General features: G+C 37.2%; 1 protein-coding gene across 25 annotated transcripts in view; it reads left to right on the top strand.

Moving 5' to 3' along the window:
• TAFA5 (TAFA chemokine like family member 5) overlaps nucleotides 1–23,594 on the top strand; it is a 466,608-nt gene that overhangs the window by 156,049 nt on the left and 286,965 nt on the right. The window lies entirely within an intron of this gene.

Genomic DNA, 23,594 nt, shown 5'->3' on the forward strand with positions numbered 1-23,594 from the left:
CTCCATGGGCTGCAGTGTGGATATCTGTTCCATTGTTGTCTTCTCCCTGAGCTGCAGACTGGCAGCCTGCTTTGCTGGAGCCCTTTCCAGGCACTGCATGGGAATCCCTGCTCTGGTGCATGAAGTACCTCTTCCCTCTCCTTCTTCACTGACCCTGGTGTCGGCAGGGCTGTTTCTCATACTTTTTTTCTTGTCCACTTCTGGTGGTTTTGCTCTTTCTTAAATACAAATTCCCAGAGGTGCTGCCTTTGTGGTCAAGGGGCTCAGCCATGCGCTGTGGTGTGTGGCATGGAGTCATCTGGAACTGACCACGTCCAGCCCAGGGCAATCCCAACCTCCTATCGCAGACTCCCAAGCAGCCCCCATGGCCTGGGCACCAGCAGCCTGTTCAGTGAACCAGGACTGGTTTTGTCCAAAAGCAGTGGTAAGTGATTTGTCACCTTTCCTTCTCCTCTGTCCTTGGTTCCAGGCAGTTGTCCCATTGAGAGGCCAGACAGTGCATTGCATACCATGAGTATCAGTTCCTGTGCCAGTGGCCCTTGGTTAAACCACCACAGTGATGGGAGCCTTGTGCTACATATGAATCTCCCTGAGTAGAGCAGAGTCTTGATTTCATTCTACGTTTTGCCAGCTGATAGTGCTGAAAGAAGTCATCCTGAAAGGCCCTGGAGATACATCCCTCTAAAGACTAGTGCTGCCTTGGAAACTGCTGAGCTCTCTTGCCTCTCACAGTCATGTAACAGTTTGCTGGTTACTGAGCATCCTGATTCATAAACAGTTTCCAGCCCTGACATCACCGAAAAGAACTGATGATTTTATGGGTTTGGTTTGGGACATTTTTAATTTGTTTTGTTTTGTTGTTGGTTGGTTTGTTTTGGTGTTGTTCTTTTGTTTTGGTTTTTTTGTTTTGTTTTGTTTTGCTTTGGTTTTTTTTTTGTTTGTTTGTTTGGGTTTTTTTTGTTTTTTAAAATTTGTTTAGTTTTGAGGTTTTTTTGTTGAGTTTTTTTGGTTTGGGTTTTTTTGTTGCTGTTGTTTTTGTTTTAGTTTTAGTTTTGGTTTTTGTTTTGAAATGCAGACAAGATATTGGCAGAAGTGGGGAAAAAAAACCAAGCCTAACCAAACCAACCAAGAAAACCTTCTCAGTCCTTGAAGCATCAATTTACTTTTGATCCAGTAAGATATTTCTGCTTTCTCTAATAATTGATTTTTGTCCTACGTGGAAGGACATAAGCTTAACCCTTGAGTCAAATTCAGTTTGATAAAATTCTAACATGTTTCATTCAGTGGGATTTTGAGCCTTTATGAGTATGTTGCATTTTTATGCAAATGTATTAAAAGTTTTGGGGACTAGAATAAGAGTGAGTAAGTACTGAAAATTGAATCTGGTGATAAGGAGTTGACAGAAGTTTACTACAATTGAATTAGCAGACTGAACCTTTATTTATCAGGTTATTTAGGATGCTCGGGACCGAGATTTTGTGTACATTCTTGGTAATCCTTTTATTCAGAATTAAGTGTCTAAGTCCTATATAGCTGAAGAGATAACAATTCGGATTTTTTTTAAACAGCGTAATATGTAGTGTTATTTTGTAGCAGAGGGTGGAATTAACAGCATTTCTAGTGGGTTTTGTGTGTGTGTGTGTGTATCTGTCTCATTATTCTATGGTAATCTCTTTTTCCACATCTCTTCGGACCCTGAACTTCAGGGCAGGTACTGGGGGGATGAAGTCCCCCCCACTGTAGAGGAAGATCACATTTGAACCCCCCTTGAACTTGTAAATCCAGTGAGATACATTCCAGAGTTCTGAAGGAACGGGCTATTGTAGTTGCTAAACCACTCATTTCAAAAACTGTGGCAGGCACTGAGGTTGTAAATAAGCATGTCTCTTTAAAGGGAAAGTGTATATGGCTTACACTGAAACGCTATATTTAAAAGGTATTTTCTAATGCCTTCAAAAATGGGTAAATAAATGCACTGATATAGGTCATACCTTTGGGGTAAACAAAAATAGAAAGGAGGATGCACTTACCCTTAGTGTTTTATCTACTTAAAGCAATGATTCTGTACTCTCTCTTTCTTTATTCCTATTACCCTTCAACAAGGAAGGAAATTTTTAATGAGTTATAATTTGAAAATGGTGGCTTAGAAAAAAAGGATTCTCTCTATGTGTCTGTATCATGACAACCCAGATTTGCAGACAGATTTCTGTGTGCATGCTACAACACACTGATTTCAGCTAAGAACTTGAACAAATAAAGATTTGTTGTTGTGATCTATTTTGGAAAAGCATTAATATAATAACTTGTCTCTTACATCAAATTTCAACCAAGAGTAGTTGCTTGGACTGCTTTCTGAAACCTACAAAGTCTTACTTTTATCAAAAATTAACCACTTTTTCCTCCCTTCTCTTTCCCTTTTGAATGTCAGTGCTAGAAAACAACAAAAACATCTTTAATTAAATAGAAATTAAGAAATTTATTCTTTAAACTTGGAATTAAAGCTCAAAAATCAATTTTAATTATGATATTTCTGTGGCATTATTTTCCATTTGTTTGGTTTGTTTAGATGTGTGCCTAATGTAGAGTTTAAATAATAATTGAAAAAAAGGGGGAAATTACTTTGTACATCTTAGAAATCTAGCCTGGTTGGTCTTTTCCTAAAATGTATTGATAAAGGAATATCATTATTCATGTGTTGGTAAGACTCTGTGATTTTTAAAATTGAGTAACCATGGAAACACAACTGGGTAACATAAGGAAGAAAGTGTAGGGGTAAATTTACAGTTAGTCTTTTAAGAAAAAGTTATTTCTGTTTTTTACAGCATAATGTAGTTCAGTTTTTTATCTAATCTCTTACCCCTTGATGTGTGCAGGTATATTATATATACATATATGCATAGACATATTGAACATATTGAATTAAATAAAATTAATATGTACTTTTTTTTACATAATTTCTAGTGTTTTGGGTGGGTTTTTTTTTTCCTTTTGTTTGGGTGTTTTTTTCTTTGGTTGGGGTTTTATTTTGTTTTGGGGCTTTTGGTTTTGTTTGTTTTGGTTTGGTTTTTGTATTATTTATTTTCTAATTCAATAAATTTTAGCCAGAAAACTCACTAGCTTCTCCCCCTTCATTTTTGTTTCATGGATTTTTTTTTCCTAAATGAGAGTTTGAGTAATCTTCCTAAGTTATAAGTTTAATTTTAAAAGGCAAATTTCTAAAGCACTGTGGTAGAATACTGTAGTAGTCAAGGCATTAGAAGGATCACAGATGGATGATTGGGCCAAAGTGTAATAAAAATGTTACAAATGTAAGGTAAAGTCAGTTACTTGTTACTGTATAAAGCATATGTTGTTTTTAATGTGATAAATCACAGAACTCGTAGGGGTTTGCGTAGTATTTGGCACACATTCTGGTGTCTGTCTTTTATATTGCTTGTGAACATGGACTAAAATATGTATTTGCTTTATTTGAAAATATTCCCCAGGTGTTTCTGGACTATGCTTTCATATAATGACCTGCTGGGTAATACTTTCTCTTCTGTATATCACTGTGAACCTCAACCTGCTATTTTTCCTTAGCATTTCTAATCCACATGAGGATATGTGTCTTTGCATGATAGAAAATGTGTTGAGTTCTGTAGTGTTAATAGCAGCAATTTTTAAAATTATACTTGCTTTCTCTCAATATCTAAAAACCTTCAGATATTTTAAGCAAAAAGGTCAAGGAGATTTTGAGCTTTTTTATTTTAAACTTTTGAAATTTTGAGTTTGTGACTTTCTTTGGGATAAGAGTACTTATCTTTCTGACTAAAATCAGCATTTCTTGGGAAAGAGGTACCTCTTTTCTCAATCTTTTTTTTTTTGCCCACATTTCCTGCACTCATCTTCTACTGTCATGTAGAGGAAGTTGAATGGGAAGCTAAGTCCCAAAATGTATTCTCTTTGTTCTGATGGAACCTCTAAAATGCATCAGATGTCAAGCTATGCCCACTGTGAGCAATTCATGAAGAAATTGCCTCAACATTTTGATCACAGTCAGGCTTTTGTTATGAAAGTAACTGGCATAGAAAGACACCTTTAGAAGTGTGAAAACAAGCAACACAATGAAGTAAAAAATGATGAAATTGAGCACAGCACTGGCACAGTACAGCTGCTGTCCCTGGCAGTGACTGTGGCCTTCAACAATAGTCTATGACTGCCAGGAAAGCCCCACTCACTATGGGGAAGTAATTTCTGTTGGTTAACGTTCATTTTAATATCAATGAAGAGTTCAAGCCAGAATCCCATCTGTGAAAAATCTGAACTTTGGTAGTTTTTTGTATTCATGAAATGGTCGCATCAAGCTGCTTTATTTTTAAGATTTGTGTAAAGGTACACTTTTCCTTGTCTGTCTTCATAAGTGATTTTTCTATATATTCTGAATCAATGTTGGAGACAGAGCTTTGCAATCAAAAGAATATATTCAGCACTTCAAGGAAGACAAAAAAATAATAGGGTTAAGTGAACATTGAAATCATTTACACTGTAGAAGGTAAAATTGCTTTTTCCTTCCCTGGAGTTTGTATGGTAGAGGAGACTCCTCGTCTTCAGTGGAATTTTCAGTGGAATTTTTAGTGTGCAGTATGGTAATACAAGATCACAAGTACTGTCTTCATTTCCCATCATTTTCCTAGTAGAGTTTATATAATGAAACTTACTCCCACCTCCATCTTGCTGAAGGATGAAGTCCATCAGATGCCGCATATCCTTGCAGTATTCTGAAGTTCTGCAGCCCAGAGTCACTAGACTCAGTACCATTTTCCCTGTCACTTGCAAGCTGGCTCATGTGCTTTATGGACATGGATAAAGTCTAGATTCAGCCTGGTGACTTAAAACAAGTAAATGTCCTCATTTGGACTCATTAGTTGGACCATGGACCCAACTGGACCATGGACCCAATTATCCATTGCCTACCACCTCTCATAGTCATTCATAGCTATGTGTGAAGGTGTGGAATGTTACATTATTTAAAGTCCTTTCCTCCCTGGCATGGTTATATGACTAAACTATGAATCTATGGAGTGTCAAGCAATTAATATTTGTGATATCAGCATTTCAGTGTAGCAGGAATTCCAAAGTTAACTTTGATGAGTGTCAAGCCCTTGAAGGAGCTAGAACCTTTCTTGTTTTATTTTAGTCTTCTAATGAGCTTGAAGAGGCGAGGACCAAAAAAGTGCTCATTAGCAGCTTTAAAGTCTTTATAAAGATGGTTCTTGAAAGAAGCCACCCTAGTGTCTTTTCTCTGGTCCTGTGCTCACCCTTCAAGGCTCCTTTTGGGTTTTCCATGTTGATGGATTATGGCTTCTCCTAGCCCACAGTCAGTACAGCTGTACAATCGCTGTCATAACATTTTTGCTGAGCAAACTGTGATGTTCATGATGAGAATCCCTGCCTCTTCAGTTCTGGGACCTGTTTGGGTTTATTTTCATGTGTTTCCTTGCCCAGGCTGCTGCCTTCTGGAGGCTTTCAGCTCAGGGCACGGTCTGTGAGCCTTTACTAGGACTGACAAAAGTTGTTGTTACTGGGCTACTCTTTGTTTTAAAAGTGGTTTTGTATAGACTCAGCCACATCAATTTCAGTGAGGATGAATCTACATCTTTAAGCAAGACATCTGTCCCAATACTTCAGAGAGTCAGGTTTATATTTTCAAGACGTTTTGGTTATTTGTTCCAGGTGTCATGGTCTGTGTTACCATTCCCTCCAAATATGAGATCTTTACACTGGAAATATTGTAAAGAGTAGTTTTAATTTATGGCAGCAGCTTATTTTCCTGCTGAACCTGAGTATATGAACTTCCTGTAAGCACTCTTTGCAGCCTAAGAAACTTGAAATAGTAGATGGGAACCGCAAGGAATACTGAAATCCTAATGAAAGGTTCATGGCAAGTGGGAGCAGCAATGCGTGGGTTGCTGACAGGACATGGATTTAGGTATGAGCAAGAGAGGAACTGAGGTCAGTGATACAGGTACAGGATGAAAGAGGGTGGATAGCAATTCCGTGCTACTGAAGCAATGAAGGCAGTGAGTACACAGGGAAGGCTGAGGTACAGGCTTCTGTTACTGAATCAGGATTTGATGCATGTGTGTGCATGTAGGGAATTTGCAATAGCACTGACAAGCAGAAGTTCTCATGCTGTTTCTAGATGTGTGGAACTGGAAAGAGCTCTAAAGAAACCAGTAGCTTCAGATGCAGCAGAGCACAGCCTGCCTGTCTCTTCATGCCACTTGAGCTTCCATCTTTATGTAAGATCCACAGGTTTTTCTTTATTGCTTAATCATATGTAGCTCTAATTAATAGACCTAATACAGAATAGCAAAGAGTTAGGTGAGCAATAGGAGATGAGTGGCATTTCTCAGAACTTAACAATGAACAGTAGTTTGGTGGAGTCTCTTACAGAGAAGCCACATATGTGCATATTAGAGTGCATTAAAATTTGATTTTTCAACCTGAAGCTATTGTACATACATAGTGACAGACAAGATGAGCAGAGATAAAAAGGTCGTGAAGTAGATTAACCCTTCTCTTAGAATAATTTTACATTCTGTAAAGAAAAAATATCAGACAATTGGGGTCAGTCTTTTATGGAGTAATGTATGACTTTTTGAGGAGTTCTTGAAATACTGTTTATATTTTCCTTAAGTATAGTATACTGAAAGAGTTGTCTTGGATCAGAAGGAATTATACTCATTAACCCTTAAGACTTTTGTTGTGACTTGCATTTTTGAACTCAGGAGACAAGTAGAACAGAATATGCTGTGCTAAAATATGTAATTGATTGTAACCTTGTTCAAAGAAGAAACTGGTATGTAAAAACTTTGTCCATTATGTACTAACTGATGACTTAAAGTTAATTTTCAAGCCAGAGTGCTTATTTTCTTTGAACCATGCTTTTTTTCCCCCCCAGTTTTCCGATGCTTATGTAGCTCCTACAATTTGCTTCTAAAGAAGAAGCCATGGTTTGAAGTTCTGTTTCAAAATGGGAATAATACTGAGAAAAATCTGAGAATCTGAGATTCTTAAAATTGGGAATCCCTTGTTAGTTAGCTTTAGTTGGTTAGGGAATCCCTTGTTAGTTAGCTGCTAAACTGAACAGCAGCAGTGCTTTCCTCAGTCTCAGTTTTGAAGGGTAATTTAATATGAATAAACATTCTTCTGAAAGTGTCTGTTATTCTCTCAGCAGACAGAGAGAAATGGCTCTTAAATTTTTTTATTAATATTTATTAATTTTTTTCATTAATATTTATTTATTTTTCCATTCAAGAGAGGTAGGTAGGAAAATTTATCAGAATCCCAGAGTGGGTTTGAGAGACCTGTAGCATATCTCTATCCATCCTTACCCTCAGAAGTAAGAGCTTCAAAACATGACAGTGGCAGCTTTCAGTTGCTGCACTGCACTGCAGTATCAGCTCCTTTCCAAGCAACAGCTGATCACTGCACCCTGCTCAGTGCGTGGTGGAAAAATCCATGTGCTAGTGTAGGTGGAAACATGTGTCAGCCTATTGTGCCACTATCCAATTCTAATAGTAATAGATGAGGCTTTGCTGTTCATTTATTAATAAGTGCTGAATTATGGAGAAATATTAAGAATCAATGATCCATCAAATGCAAGACCTAGAGTTTCCTAGAAAACTGCCTGCTAGTTTGCTTACTGCTTATTCATATTGAGATTTTTGCTGTATTCGTATATTTCTATGTATTAACTGCCCTTTGGCTCCCCATGTTGGAACAATTTTTTTTACTTTTTAACTTGTGAAATGCTTGAATTGTCAATCCCAGAAGTGTTTCACTCAGTGGTTACAGAATACATCATTTATAGTCATTTTGAAATGCTTAATGTCAAACCTTTGAATCCTCCTCTTTGATTTAGCAAGTAAACAGGTTTGCTATGAGAGGAAGTGTTCGAAGGTGGCTGCCAAATATCAGTGTCTATGAACTGTTCTAAGCAATTATTTCTGCTGTTGATTGAGTTGACTTATGTTTTGCCATGAATATGAGCTGGGGTGTTGGGTTTCCATTTGGCTTATGCATAGTAAAAGTGGCAGAATGTATTTGCATCTATTTTTGATACTGCCAAGCTTCAGTTGCCCACCTATAAGTGCATTTTTTCAGTAAGTCTTTTATTCCAAAATAAGGGATTGTATGACTCTCTTTATATACCTAGTGCTACAGCTGAGGGCACATCATGAAAACAGAATATTCTGCTGTAGGTCTTGATGGTAGTGCCAGTCTTCAAAAAGTACTTGGAAAAGTGTAGAGGAAGGATGATATTATGGATGACGAAGACATTTGGGATTTTAAATAATTTCATCCTGTCACAGTTGTTGTGTGAGACTGGACAAGGCACACTGTCAATCCATTTGTAAAGTGGTACAAACAATAGTTACCTTGTAGAGATATAGTAAAAATAAATTAATCATATTTGAATGGAGTTTGGGGAGATTTTAACCAAAAATACTATCATTTACTGTAAGTGTTGTATAAGATTTAGAGTGTAGGAATGTTTATTGCAGTATACTGCACTCACTGGCAAGACAGCATTTTGGGGTATTTATATGCATTCTTTTTTTATTTATTCTACTTATATGTTATTCATCCTTACTTTGTGCAATTCAAAAATCTTTTAACATACCCTTTTTTTCAGTTAAATATCTTTCTCCAGTTGTTATACCTCACTTTTTCCTGCTGACCTTCCTGGATCAACATTCCCTTTCTTGAGATGATGTGGGTGACAGCTGTGAATGAATTTCATGAATTATCTCCTCCTGTCCCTAGCTCCTCTTCTATCCCTCCTCTGCCTGAAGCTGTACCATTATGAAAGAAACTCGAGACTGTGAAAAATTATCATTTACACTTTTTTTCTCTTTAAAATGTGGTTTTTCTTGTTATGAAAAGCTTTATCTAGCTCAATATTTTTTTCCCAGAAATTATGTGCTGAGTTCATGTCTATGTATTTTTAAGTATTTATTTTAAAATCTGAAGGTAGTACAAGGTTTTCCCAGAATCTACTTTGGAGGTTGTATTGATCTCTAATTGTGGATTTGGTGAAAGATTTGTAGAATTTCCTGCACACAGATGCTCTTAGTTTCCTCTTGGTATTTTTCCTATGGATTTTTGTCTTTATCAGGGATTATTTGTCAGTTTTTGTTTAGCAATATGTTTTCATGTAGAAAGTTATAGCAGCTTCTTCTCCTTGTCATAACCTGTGCTTTCTGAGTTTGTTTTATTTCTTCTTCTTTACAATTTTTTGTTTCTTTTTATACTGAATTATCTTTGGTTTTAAAGTTTTTAATATGAGTCCTCTTTCCAGTACTGTATGAACATTTTGGTAAGAGATTGAATATATGCACCTTATTTAGAAACGGTATGTTCCATGAACTAAACAGTGATCACAAAGTTTATTAAACTTAGAGAACTGTATATTCCATTTGATCCATGAATATAATAAGATACAACTAGAGAATGGTAAAAAGATCCTTTGTTTGCAACAGAAAGCAATTTTATTGTTTTGATAGCATGGAGATGCTAAGAGTACTAAGCACTTAGATCAAAATGAATAATAAATTGGAGGAATGTTTTTCAGTCAGTAAGATGAAGATCAATGAAGATAAATGCTAACTACTAAAATTTAGAAATGAGGAATCAAATGTTTGCGTTAAAAATAGGAAATCAATGTGTAGGCATCAGTAGTGTATAAATGTATCTGGGTGTTAGAATAACCACCAATTGAAATTAATTAATGATATGATTCTTCATAAAAAAGACCAAATAGCCCTGGGACATGCAGAGAGGAATGCCATTTGCAACACATGGGAGTTGCTACTAAGCTTATTTTTCATTGAGTCGGATATCACAGAAGCATTTTGTCTGGTCTTGGGCATTAGGCCTAAAGAAAGAAACAGATGAATTGGATGGCCTCCAGAGGAGACAAACAATAATCAGCAGCAGATATTAGAAGGACAAAAGAACATTTCTTAATACTCAGTGGAAAGGTTGAGAGGTATATATGTCAATATTATTGCAAAAAAAAAGTTTATCTTCTAATGTAGGAAAGATTAGCATGAGCAATGATGGTTCTGTTTCCCAAATGATAACAAACTGAAAAAAATAATCAGCATGCTCCATGACACTGGGAATCTGGGACAAGAAAACTCTTTATGTGACAGCTAAATGCTTGCTAAAACTCTAGGGCATCTCTGTCTCTGGACGCTTTAAATAGGTAAGGCAAATCTGTATTAAGAATATTCAAAGGGTGTGGTGCCCTCCACCAGAGTAAGGGCAATGTGTAAATGATACCTCAGGTTTCAGCTTTTATACTTTTCAAATTCTGTACTGCTTTAGTATGTAGTTCTGAGCTTCATATTAGGGGCTACTAAGCTCTCCACAGAGTAGGTAGACAAAACAATTCCTTCTCTAGCTGGGGACCAAGGACAAATGATCTAAATTTCAAGTCCAAGAGCATAAACAATGTGGACTGAAGAGAGAAAAACAAGGATGGGACTTCATAATCTAAAGCTGCAATTGGCCAATTAACTCCAATATGCAAATGGAGCAAAACTTATAAAAGTGAGAGACCTCGTGACTAGTCGTCCATTTTGTGACCATTTTGGGTTCATCTTGGGTGTAGCCCTGGCTGGGGTCTTGTACTGCCCAAGGTGGATCCATTGAGGTTTTCTAATAAATACCTACTTTATTCTTTAACTCTGTTTAGTCTCTGTTCTAGGTCAGCCTTCAGAAGGCATCAAAAGTGAGCTGTGTTTGACCCTGTCTGGAGGCCAGGTAGGCAGCAAAGACTCCTACCACTCCTTCCACTGGCTCCTGTCACTCTCCTCCTGAACTGGACAGAGGAAAGAAAACATAACAAAAGACTCATAGGTTGGTATAAAGACAAGGAACGTTGTCACTCATCAGTTACTATCACAGATGAAACAGACTCAGCTTGGGGAAATTAACTGAATTTATTGCCAGTGAAAATCAGAGCAGGATAATAAGAAGTAACACAAATCTTTAAAGCACCTTCCACCCCACTCCCCTCCTCCCTTCTTGGGCTATACTTTCCTCTCCTAGCAGCACAGGGAGATGGGGAATGGGAGTTCTTGTCAGTTCATTGCAAGTTGATTTTGCTGCTGTTCAGAGAGAGGAGTTCTTCCCCTGCTCCAGCACCAGTCCATCCCATGGGAGACAGTTCTCCACTAAATTTGCCAGTGTGAGTCATTCCCACAGGCTACAGTTCTTCATGAACTGCTCCAGAGTGGGTACATATTCATGGATACAGTTCTTCAAGCTCAGGTTGCTCCGGCATGGATCACCCACAAGATTACAAATCCTACCAGAAAACATCTCTAGTGTGGGCTCCTCCCTCCAGCCCTCTGTAGGTCCCTGCTCCAGTGCAGGCTTCCCATGGGGTCGTATCCTCCTGTTGAGCACCCACTTGCTCTGGCATGGGTCTTCTCCACAGGCTGCAGGTGGATCTCTGCCTCCCTGGGGACCTGCATGGGCTGCAGCAGTACAGTTGTTTCACCATGGTCTGCAGAGGAATCTGTGTCTGGAGCACCTCATTTCCCTCTTCTGACCTTGGTGTCTGCATTGTTGTTCATCTCACATATTCTCACCCTACTCTTCTCTGGCCGCAATTATAAAAGCACAATAACTTTATTTTTTACCTTCTTAAATGTGTTATTACAGAGGCATTACCATCATTCCTGACTGGACCAGCCTTGGCCAGCAGTGAGTCCATCCTGGAGCTGGCTGGCATTGGCTCTGCTGGACATGGAGAAAGCTTCCAGCAGCTTCTCACAGAAGCCACTGCTGTAGTCCCCCTCCTACCAAAACCTGGCCACACAAGCCCTGTAAAATGAGATTTTAATGAGGTTTTAATTTTTAATGATTTTTATCTTTTCTTGTCTATTTAAGCCAGTATGTGTTTCTGAGATGTGATAATGTGAGCTTTGAAAATGTTTTAATGATTTTATAAGGCAAAATTTTTAGGAAGAAATATTAAGAAGTTTTACATATATATATATATATATAAATGCATAAATATGCACATGCACACATACAATGTGTAAATATATATTAATAAATCTTCATTATATATGTTTGGATAGATATGTATGTGTGTGCATGTGTGTGTGTGTGCATTTGAGTTTTATAAGCAAGAGATGTTGGAAAAACAAGGCAGTTCCTGGATACAAAACCATCTCTTCAAAACTGAAATAAAACACTGCATGTTGAAAATAGTTGCTCAGTTTAATTTATTTATGTTAATTTAATATACAGTTTGAGAAACAATGGAAAGGGTTTTTTTATCTGTGGGACAATAGATGCTGCTAGCAAGGCTGGAGGTATTCAAGTTGTTAGCTCTGTGGGATGAAAAGAGACAGGTAATTATTACCTGTGGAACATGGAGAAGTTATCTAGGGAGAAGATGTGAGTGTGATAATAATGTGTCATTGTTAGATCTGTGATTTTTAGTATCTTAAAAAGCTATAAGTTTTAGTCTCAAAGCTTATCTTTTCAAATTATTTTGTATGTCTCTGTTAGAAAGAGGTTGAATGATCAGAAATGTAAGAAATGTTTTGTGAAAACTGTTCTTCCATTAAGTGGATGTCTTGTCTTTTTCTGTTTCATATGTGAGTTCTGCTGGTACAGGAAGGTCTCCTCACTTAGCCCTACATAATTTTATACCAGTGTTGGTGCCTTCCATGTGTGTGTGCACAGGATCCATGCATTTGATGGCTCTGTTATGCACGGTGTTTATGCCAGTTGTGAAAGGGCACATTTCCTATTTTTCATTCTGGTGAAGATGTGTTTACTGCAGCATATGTTGATGGCAATTTTGATAAGTATGCTAGGGTGGAGGGTTGTTTTAAAATTAGGCAGATGAGAGGAGGTTTGGGTTCCCAATTTGTTCTTCAGTTACACTGAACCTTTGCACTGAGGTAATTCTTTTGAAAATTAGACCACAGGTTCTTAAGTACACAATCTTTTTATCGTTTAGTGGTTATTGAAAGTACTGATGCATTGTGACTATTCCACCAGTTTAGTAACAGTGGTTTAAGCCTTCTCATCTTCTGAAATAATGTTTTTTACAATAGTAAATATTAGCTTTTACACGTATTTTAATACAGGAAAAATAAAACCAATCCTAGCCTAAAGATATATATATAATATAAATTTCTAAGTATTGATTTCAAAATGTAGCTATAATCTGTTGCAGAAGGTATTTCATGCATTGATTAGGAACCTTTGGTCTGGGGATCATAGAAGTTTTGATTATTTGCTCTTCCAGTCATAATAAATGGAAAAGACATTCTAGCTAAATGGCAGAAGGATATTGCTTTCAAAATAGTATAAGTCACTATAATGTTAATAGGAGAAAGACACTATACAAATATGATGGGTCCTGTAATAGCTTTCTTTATGAACATTGGAAAGTGATTGTCAGTTCTGAGAGTAGGTGTGTAGCTGTGTTGCCAGCAGCATGCCGGGAGACGAAGGATGGAGTGAGAGAGAGAAAAGGTAGCTTTGTACGCTCCAGTGCAAGGACAAGAGCTGCCACTGTCAGCTATAAATGCTACAGCAGCTCTGCTTCAGCCAAAGGGGCCTGTTGGAATTCCTAATGGAATACCATTTTGAGACAAAAGGACTTAGTGTCCTAACCCAATGTTAGCAGCCATCACTGCATATAAAAAGCAGTCTCAGCTTTATCTGGACAGGATTGGCCTTTTTCAACAACTTGAAGTGAGCAAACAGCCTCCTGTGATATTTTCTAGAGAAATTAGAACTGTCATTTATATTGCCATAACTCAAAGGAAAGCTTATATAACACAGGCTGGATTGAAGTACAAGATTAAGAAGCTTAGGTAAGCATGTAGGCTTTTTTGTTATTTTAAACTAATTTGCTATAATGTTTTGTCTGATTTGGCAAAAAAAAAAAGCTTCTGGATTCACTTGCTGACTGGTTTTAAAAAGGCTACTTGTCTATGTCATGACCATCTAAAGGAGAGAACGGTTTGCACTTAAGCCTTTGTGGTAATACATGCTTTGATAGACAAGTTAAAGTAAATGTGTCTGCACCCTTGTAAAATGTTATAGCTCTCAGGTATTAAAAGGCTTCTTTTGCAAGTTACTGCTCATTGCATCAAAACTGGTGGTGCAGAACACAGACCAAGCATACCAGTCCTGTATTTCAGCTATGCCAGCAACTTCCTTGGCATTTTAGCTTAAAACATCAAACAAAAGGCAGGCTTGCATTAAGGTATGTTGTGGTCTGGAAGGGTGGGCATGTCCACAGACGTACTGGGTTTGCTGTGGCCAGTGTACCTGCTTGCAGAGCAGGCTGGGTGCAGTCTTGTATTGCCCCAGGAACATTTTTTGAGTGTTTTGATGAGAAAACTGTAAAAACTGGTTTAAGGGCAAGTGAGGCAGTTACTTGTCTGCACAGCCACATGCAATTTAAATGTGATGCAAAGCACATTTTAAAGAGCTTAAGTATGGCACCCACACTACTTCTGCACTCATGTAAGCTCTTGAAATTTGTAAAATTGAATTTTTTACAATTGGGTATTGTAACCACAGTTCATACTTCAAATTATCTTGTTGGAATTAGACGGACATTCTGAGTATGATCAGGGAATTCAGGGAAAAATGTCCTACTAACATGTTAATCAACCATTTGAGGAGGTGTTCCTATGGCACAGAATGGCTTGCTGAGGGTAGGTATTTTACCATCTTTGTCGCAGATACTGTTGGATAGGTACAAACAACATTGGCAATGCAGCTTAGCAGCACTAGATATACCTCTGCAATAAAAATAAACCCTAAGAAATACAGATTTGAAAAACACAAATGCAGAGATAGAAGCAGAGCCCTGAAACACTAATCCAGAGAGTGAAAATAGCTTACCAATTAACTGTTTTGGTGGAAGTTTATTCTGCAGTTATGTAATTATGACTCTCTCATGGTTTCCATTTCTGAGAACTGATTTTAAGGTACTGTGTTTATTTATAGTATTGTGCATAAACATTGCAATTTTTTTCAGATTTTATACATAATGGTGGTGAATTTGTGGTTTTTCCTATCATAGGTATGCATGAGACAAATCTGTGTGTAAATCACATGCTGTGCATATGACAGCTACCCTCCTGATGGTGAAATTTATGAAAGTGAAGGAAGAATGGCTGACTTAGCCTGTGTTGTACCATGACTCACAGGAGTCTTCCCATTTGCCTTATGAATGTCTGTAGGGAGAGGATGCTGGCTGCATCTTCTGAATTATAGAGCCAAGTATTGGAAGAGAGGATCTTTTCTAGAGCTGCTCATGCCTGTGAGTCTTTAGAGACAGCTGTTTAAAAAGCAAAACAAAACAAAAAATACTGGCAGCATTAAATGTAAGGACTCAGAAAGGAAATTGCCTAGTGTTCAGTTTGATAATAAGTGCCATCAATTTTGGACGTTCACAGGATTATGTTCTGTGTCTCTACAATTAAAAAGAAAATAAGAAAAAGCATCAGAGAACATTAGCATAATTGTCGTAGTGCAAAGGCTTTGCATGAAGTCTATTAGTATTTTCCTATCTGTTAATTAGCAAAGGAACAATTTCTACAAGATTCCTTAGATCAGCGCTGCATTTCAAAACCTATATTTGCAGAAATAAGACCAGAGACTCTCCAGCTTATGAAAAGAAACAAACTTCTTGAATTTTCTGTAAAATAAGTACATAAGTGAAAGAAGTTATTAGTGAAAGATAACAAATTGATTTGAGAGATACAGAGAGAGACAACTGGAAAGATGATCATCTTAGAATCATAAAATCATAGAATCATTTCCTTTGGATATAAACTGTAAGATGTTCAAGTTTTACCATGAACCTACTACTGCCAAGTCCACTAAACCATGTCCTTAAGCCCTACCTCAGCATGTCTGTTAAATACCTCCAGGAATGCTGACTCTGCCATTTTCCTATACAGTTTGTGCTTGACAACTCTTTCAGTGAAGAAATTTTTACCAATATCCAATCTTCACACACATTTCTAGCAAACTTGAGGCCATTTCCTCTTGTTCTATTTCTTCTGACTTGGGAACAGATATCAACCCCTGGCTACAACCTCTTTTCAGGTAGCAGTAGGGTGATAAGATCTCCCCTGAGCCTCCTTTTTTCCAGGTTGCACAACCCCAATTTCCTCAGCTGCTCCTTATGAGACTTGTGCTCCAGACCCTTCACCAGCTCTGTTGCTTTCTATGGACATGCTCCAGCACCTCACTCAATGTCTCTTTCTAAGGGGCACAGAACTGAACCCAGAACTCGAGGTGTGCCTTCACCATGTCAAATAAAGGGGGACAGTCACTGCCCTGCTCCTGCTGGTTACACTGGTTCTGATACAGGCCAGAATGCCACTGGCCCGTTTGACCACCTAGGCAAACACTGGCTCATGTCCAAGTGGTGTCAACCAGCACCCCCAGATCCTTTTCCGCCAGGCAGCTTTTCAGCCACTCTGCTCCCAGCCTGCAGCATTCCATGGGGTTGTCACGACCCAAGTGCAGGATCTGGCACTTGGCCTTGTTGAACCTCATCCAGCTGGTCTTGGCAATAATCCAGTCTCCAGGTCCCTCTTCAGAGCCTTTCTACCCCACAGAAGATCAATGTTCCTGCCCATCTTGGTGTCATCTGTAAAATGACTGATTCGATCCCCTTGTCCAGATCATGATACACATGAGATACAAAGGCCTCTCAAATGTTATGCTTAAACTAACTTTGAATACTCATACAGCTGATATGAGTACTGATAAAAGTATAACCACAGCAGCAGGCAGCTTGGCTTCCACCAGGCACAAAAATATTTAATCTGAACCTAAAAGCATTTAAGCTTGAACTGGACTTCCCGTTATCTATTTTTGAGTTTGGTAGTATCAACACTGCCCGATTCTGTCTACAGGAACTGTAATGTCTCAGGGACTGTTATAGCTGGATGCTGGAGTGTGCAAAATAAATGAAGACACAGTACTAATCTGAAAATATACTCCCCAGTGGGTAATTTTCTAATCTGCAAACTGGGGCTGTGTTTTAAGCCTGTCCAAAAGATATCTATTGGTACTGTAACATTGTCACATGTTACGCATCTTTGGCTACACTCCCTCTATTTACACAGATGAAGATCAATATATGTGGGTATTTTGGTAGGGCTTTTTTTTGCTGTCATTTTGTTGATGTCTGAAATATTTTTATTTATGTTACAAAACCAAACATTATGATCCATTTGGGAGAGAGATAGTAAATATAGAGAGATGTCTGCATGCATTGTTGGCTTGAACACCCCAGCATAGTGTCATTAAATCTCATTCTGGTTGGGGATGATTCCCATTCAGCTGTTGTGCAGTGCAGTGAGAATGAGTTCAGTGTCTGTCCACATCTGTGCAGATATTCAAATTGCCAAAAAGAGTGAAAGAAAAGGAAGGCGAAGGAGGAGGAGGGAAATATGCCTAAGGTTACAGACCGAAATACCGGTGAAGCTGCTGTGATTAGTCCTTTTTCAGGGATGCCACATTGCCTTCTACTGCCTTTTAGCTCTCCTGACCTTTACACAAAACTCAGTCATGGGATACCCTTAGGAGTGGTTAGCTCTTTGATTGCTGTATTCTGTTATACAACTGTTTTGCACTCACTGTTTTCTCGTACCTCTAGGTTTTGTATTGCAGTATTGGAGTTACTTTGTAAGATAAAATCACTTGTAAAACAGCCTTACTGCTGTATTTGATTTTACTTTTCTCGTTTTAATATCCTTATGTTGCCCAGGTTTGTTTACTTCTTAATACAATTTTCTTGAATAATTTTGACAGTATCATCCAAAAATTACCATAATTTTTTTTAGGTTTTGTTTATTTTTGGGTTTTTTTTATTTTTGTTTGTTTGTTTGTTTTTTTCTTTTGGTTTGGTTTTTTGGTTGGTTGGTTGGTTTTTGTTTTGGGGTTTTTTTCGGTTTTTTTTTACTCATTCAGATAGTGTATCTGTCATGGAGAAAATTCTTGAAAAGTCATATTTAAAGAAAAATGGCTACACTTGAAGTCTGCGAAGAACAGACTGTGTTGCGATGTGCATGTTTATTACATAGATAATGCAATGTTGATCTAGTAAATCCTAGTAAATCTAATAAAATAAATGTGATAATTTACTGTATGCTTTCTTCTGAACAGCAGAATTCTTGAATTCATAGTAGAAAATGTATGCATGTTAATACATACATATTTCTCTAAAATCATACTTCAGCTCAAACTCAGACATTATATTTTATTCCTGAATAATAGGATTTATTTTGTAATGCCATATTGCTAGTTCCCAGTCTGGGACTCAAATATATTTTGTGCTGTGCAAAAGCAGGACAAAAAGTAAGAACTCCTCCCCCAATGATCTGACAGTCTCAGGTCTGAGCAGTGAGATAAGAAGAGCTGAAGGAAGCAGGATGGTGTTACAGCACATTCTCATCTTACCCTCTCTTGTTGGGTACTTTGCTGAAAGAAGGAAAGGTGTTGCTTACTAGAGTAACTGATAAAAAACTCGAAAAATCCTTCAGAATTTCACACACATGGCAGGTCTGAAACAGATTCTAAATGCATCCTGAAATATTTTGCTTGTGATTCATCAGGTGATCTGAGAAGCAACAGTAGGTATTTCTGTTGAGCATTGTTTTACATTACCAAAAGAAAGAGAGGGCATTCTGGCAAGACAGTTTTAAGCCTATGTCTCAAGGAGCATAATAAAGTTTTGGAAGGAAAACTCCTGACAGCTGTTGTGAGAGTCAGCAAGGTGTATGTTTGAATCTTTGAGCTTGTTGAAGGCATGTAAACCAGCCAGAGTTCCTATACCAATTAGAAAACATGGTCTTACCTTCACATTGCTGTGCCTGATATTTGCAATATAGTATGTGAAAAGTTGCAGTCCGCGCTCTGGAATGTTTAGAAGGGCCTTAATGGGGACAGGAGATACTCTATTCTGAGACAGCGTGTTGCCTCCTCTGGCTTTCTGAAGCCAGTAGAATTCTTTCTGCCTGAATAAAGCAGATTGAGGTTGGATTACCTTGAGGAAACAAGGTACCCAAAAATTTATATGGTTTGATTATGATATATAATTTTCTCTATCACAATTTCTGGTTTCTGTAATTTACTTTATCTGTTGATTTTTGGATTTTACTTTTGTGGGGTTTTTTTCTGGTTGTTGTTTGGTTGTTGTGTTTTGTTTTGTTGGGTTTTTTTTTGTTTGTGATGGGATTTTTATTATTGTGGGGTCATTTTGTCATTTTATTTTACTAAATTATTTTATTGAGTATTGCTAGAATATTGAATGTAGTTTAATGTCCATGTTAAACCTTTACCTTCATTTCTTTTTTTACCACATCAAATTATCATAGAAACAGAAAAGTCAAATTTTTTTGCAGTCTGAATGGCTGCCAGAGTTGCTTCCCAGGTGCTCTGGGAGTCTTGGTGCCTGGAAATAGTGTAAGTGTCTGTGTTGTTGGCCAAGGGCTGGTTGCCTATAAGAACTGGCCAGATATGCAGGTAGGTGATTCAGGAATGGAATCAGCTGTGTCTTAGTTCAACAAGTATTTGCTGAGGAGGCAAACAGTCTTCTTGGAGGTCTGGCTGCCCTTCGTCCTTACTGAGCCAGAAACCTTAGGAGCTCTGTTCCATATCAGTGCTTTTGGCAGCCTTGTGCAGAAAGAGGAAACACTGGACAAACAGACCAGCTGCCAGAGCTACTGGTGGACATAATCCTGCTAAATATAAATAGATTATTTTGGAAAATTTTACTTATATTGGACTATTATTGTTTGCTGGGAAAAGGCTTACCCAAAAGATTATTGGACATTTCCAGTTAGAATAAGGCATCAAAGAAAGTAATTGCCATCTCTCTTTAGAATATGGAGAGCTTCCCATGGTGCAGTGCTGCATTGGGAGAGGAAATTAATGAAGATTTGATATTAATGTTTTCTTTTTTGTGCAACCATTTATCTTTATTTCATGATCACTCTAAATTATTTTATTTCTCTTGTACTTCTACTTGTATGTCCAGTGGAGATACAATTTTATGCCAAGGATAAAGGAATGGATCTTTATTTTACCTTATTTTCATTTTAGCAGCCAGTAGAGCACCTCTGTGAGGTGCATATACAATAAGACAGACTAAAAATTCCATGTTGTCTTCCTCCTTTTTTTTTGTTTGGTTGGTTGGTTGGTTTTGTTTGTTTTTTGGTGGAGTGTGGGTTTTTTTGTTTGTTTTTTGGGATGATTTTTGGGTTTTGTTTTGTATTGGGTTTTTTTACAGACGCAGACTTCATGGAAATCACTAGTTACAACGCAAAGGGATTGAATGTGTTTTCAGTTTCCTAAGGTCCCATTCTTGCCCTGTGCATAGGAAAATGCCTGATTTATTAAATTGAGAATTCTGAATGTAAGTTTAGGTAGGAAAGCAGGCTTTATATCTTACACTACTCTAGGATCTGTGTGGGTTCCCATTTTTCCAAAATTGTTTGAATGTTGAAGTATTGTGATTTTTAAATAAATTCAGAAAGGTTTCAGGGTGTTATATTGGTCTTTTGAAAGTTAAAAAAACCTCAGCATTAAATATTTTCTGAAGAGCAACACATAACTCTTATCTCACATGCTGATTCAAGCCATTAAGACTTTATGTTAGCAGAAGGACATTTTTCTGATATATTCATATAGTATCTATATAGAAAAAATAGAAATAAGGTAGGACATCCTACAGTTCTGAAGATGTAATGAATGATCAGCAATCCTAGAATCATAGAATTGTTGAGGTTGGAAAAGACCTTTAGGATCATCAAGTCTAACCATCAACCCAGCACGACCACAATGTTCACCATGTCCTCAAGTTCCAGTGAGTGATTTGGAAAAAAATGGACCTAATAATCTTATATTTGGAGTTGAAATTTGTTGAGTTTCCAATGGAGTGAGTTAAATAGGTAGTCTTTTGACATGAGTAGCAAGATATACTAAGCCAGTAAGACTCAAATATTTATTCTAATCAACTAATTAAATGACATTTTATTAAACTAATAAATGTTGTCCTTAGATAACAGAAAAAAAAAAAAAAAGGTTTCTTAGGAGTGTTCCACATGTCTCAATGAAATCCATTGACATGTTTTAAATCTGGCTATGAGTGTTCACATACTACAAGTCACTGCATAGTTCTATGTGTTCCATAAATAGAATGAATATTTTTAAATGGTACATGTGGATTTGGAAGAAAAACTGAGCTGTCACTAACAGAAAATTTATGCTGGCAACTGTGATAAAGTATCACATTTAAAAGCATTTGTGGGGAGGTTGTTTTGTTATTTTGACTTAGAGATTGTGTGATGATGAGAACCATTGAAGCATATTGCACTGATTAAATGTAGTATTTGTCTCAAATGTCACAAAACATATGGAATACCAGGAACATTCATCACTGTTTGAAGGGACCATCTAAAGCCTTGATAGCCTGGTCCAACAATAGTGCCAGTAAAACAGTGAATGTAAAGAAGATCTGGTAGCATGAAAACAAGTGAAATAATGTTAGAAGCAAGAGAGTTAGACTGCTACAAAATGACAGCTGCTTCTTCCTCCTGCATATCCTCCTCCTCCTCTTCTGAGGGAAGAACTAAGACTGTGGTTAGGAAAAGCCATACCAGTGCCGTTAGCCTTATCCTAGCAATAAACAGATATTGAATCTGCATATATATTTAGGATTTTAAAAAACCCCAAGCTCTGTATTCAAGAGGGGATAGCCACAAAATATCTTTCAATTGAACATGTGAATTTTGCTAAATCAGATGTGTTTTTTTCCTCAGTAAATGATAACAGTGATCAGTCTAATTTTAGTGGAGCAGGGAAACACTGTTATGACAACTTGATTTTTAAAATATCTGTAAGGGAGAGGAGAAGGTAGCTTCCTGGAATCAGTCCACTAATCTAAATAGGTTGTTCACTCACTTGCAAGGCCATGTTTTAAATGCATTTTAGATAAAATGGAAATTGGGAATTGTCAAATGTTTGAAGTCCTTAAAAGAGTCAGTTTCTTTAAAGTGTCCTTATTCCTCCCTCTTCTAGTGTCTCACATTGAAGTTTCATGTGATGGAAAGGCAAACCTAATTTACCATTCTGGGAGACAGACCTACACTTACTGTTTAATGTAAAAAATAACTTTTATCAAAAAGACAAAAAAGTCTGAGAAAATCTCACCAGTACAAGACATTATATGAAGAATTTTAAAAATAATATAACTAGCAAATTTCAGTGCTTAATCATGTCACATTTCTAAGAGTTATCTGACAAAGAAGCAGGGCTCTATCTGACATAAGGTGTTACACCGGAGCACCAAATGTCCTCCCCTTCCTCCTTCTTCCCCCAGCTTTTATTGCTGAACACAAATGCCATATGGTCTGGAGCATCCCTTTGGTCAGCTGGGGTTGGCTGTACTAGCTGTGTTCCCTCCCAGCTTCTTTGCAGCCCCAGTCTCCTTGCTGGCAGAGCAGCCTGAGAAGCAGAAAAGGCTGCTCTATGTCCTACTCATCAATTACTAAATCATCCCTGTGTTATCAGCACTGTTCAGCACAAATTTAAAACACATCCCTGTACAACAACTATGATGAAATTTCAAGTGACCAGCCAAAGTCAGTGAGGCTTTTTCTTAATCTCTAAGATTTAGAGATTAAAACTTCTGTGCAGGAGCACTCTTCAACAGAAATGTGTCTCTTTAATAATTGCCCTAGTGCTATTTTGTTTGTGATATTCAGTTGTAATTGATTTTTTAAATTCCATGAGACAATGCTACCTTATCTTTTTTTGGGAAATTTTTATGGAAAAAAAACCCAAAAAACAAAAGAAACCCAACTCTTCAGACTAAGTAGTCTTAGCTTTAGTATACACAAAAAAGCAGAAATGCATTTTGATTACTGAAACTTCAGGGATGGAAGGAAACTTACTTATTGCATGTCAGTTGCATAACAAACATAAGTAGTAAGAATACCTGTAGCTTTAAGAAATGTAATTCAGGTAGAAACCAAGCACTTTTATAAGTTAAAATTATGTTTTGATCAAGAATAAGACATAATTGCCTATTTTGGTTTCCCGTATTATGTAGGTGTAGCACAAAACTTTTTATATTCATTTATTAAGTTTAAACTACAGTTCAAAGATGCTTCATAAAAGGAGAAAAGTGCACTGTAAATTAAAATAATTTCTAAATCCACTGTATTTACTGACTTCATTCTAACATGGAATTTAACAAAAATGTGTTGTGCATAGGTAATGGATGCCTCCTTAATTTTCCCACAGAGAATCCAATTTTCTCCTTTCTTTTCCCAGAAATATATCTTTAAATTTTTCTCTATCTGGAACTAGATAATGTTTTTTTGAGTTATGGAGGAGTAGAAGTCCGAAAACCATGTTTTATATAACTATTAAACAATTTAGCAAAAAAAATTGTGAATTACATATCTGTGCTAGATACATGTGACATTATTTGAAGATCCAAACATAATTATTGAATATTTACAGAT

Source organism: Passer domesticus, chromosome 5 (assembly GCF_036417665.1).
Source record: "Passer domesticus isolate bPasDom1 chromosome 5, bPasDom1.hap1, whole genome shotgun sequence".
NCBI classification, from domain to species: Eukaryota; Metazoa; Chordata; class Aves; order Passeriformes; family Passeridae; genus Passer; species Passer domesticus.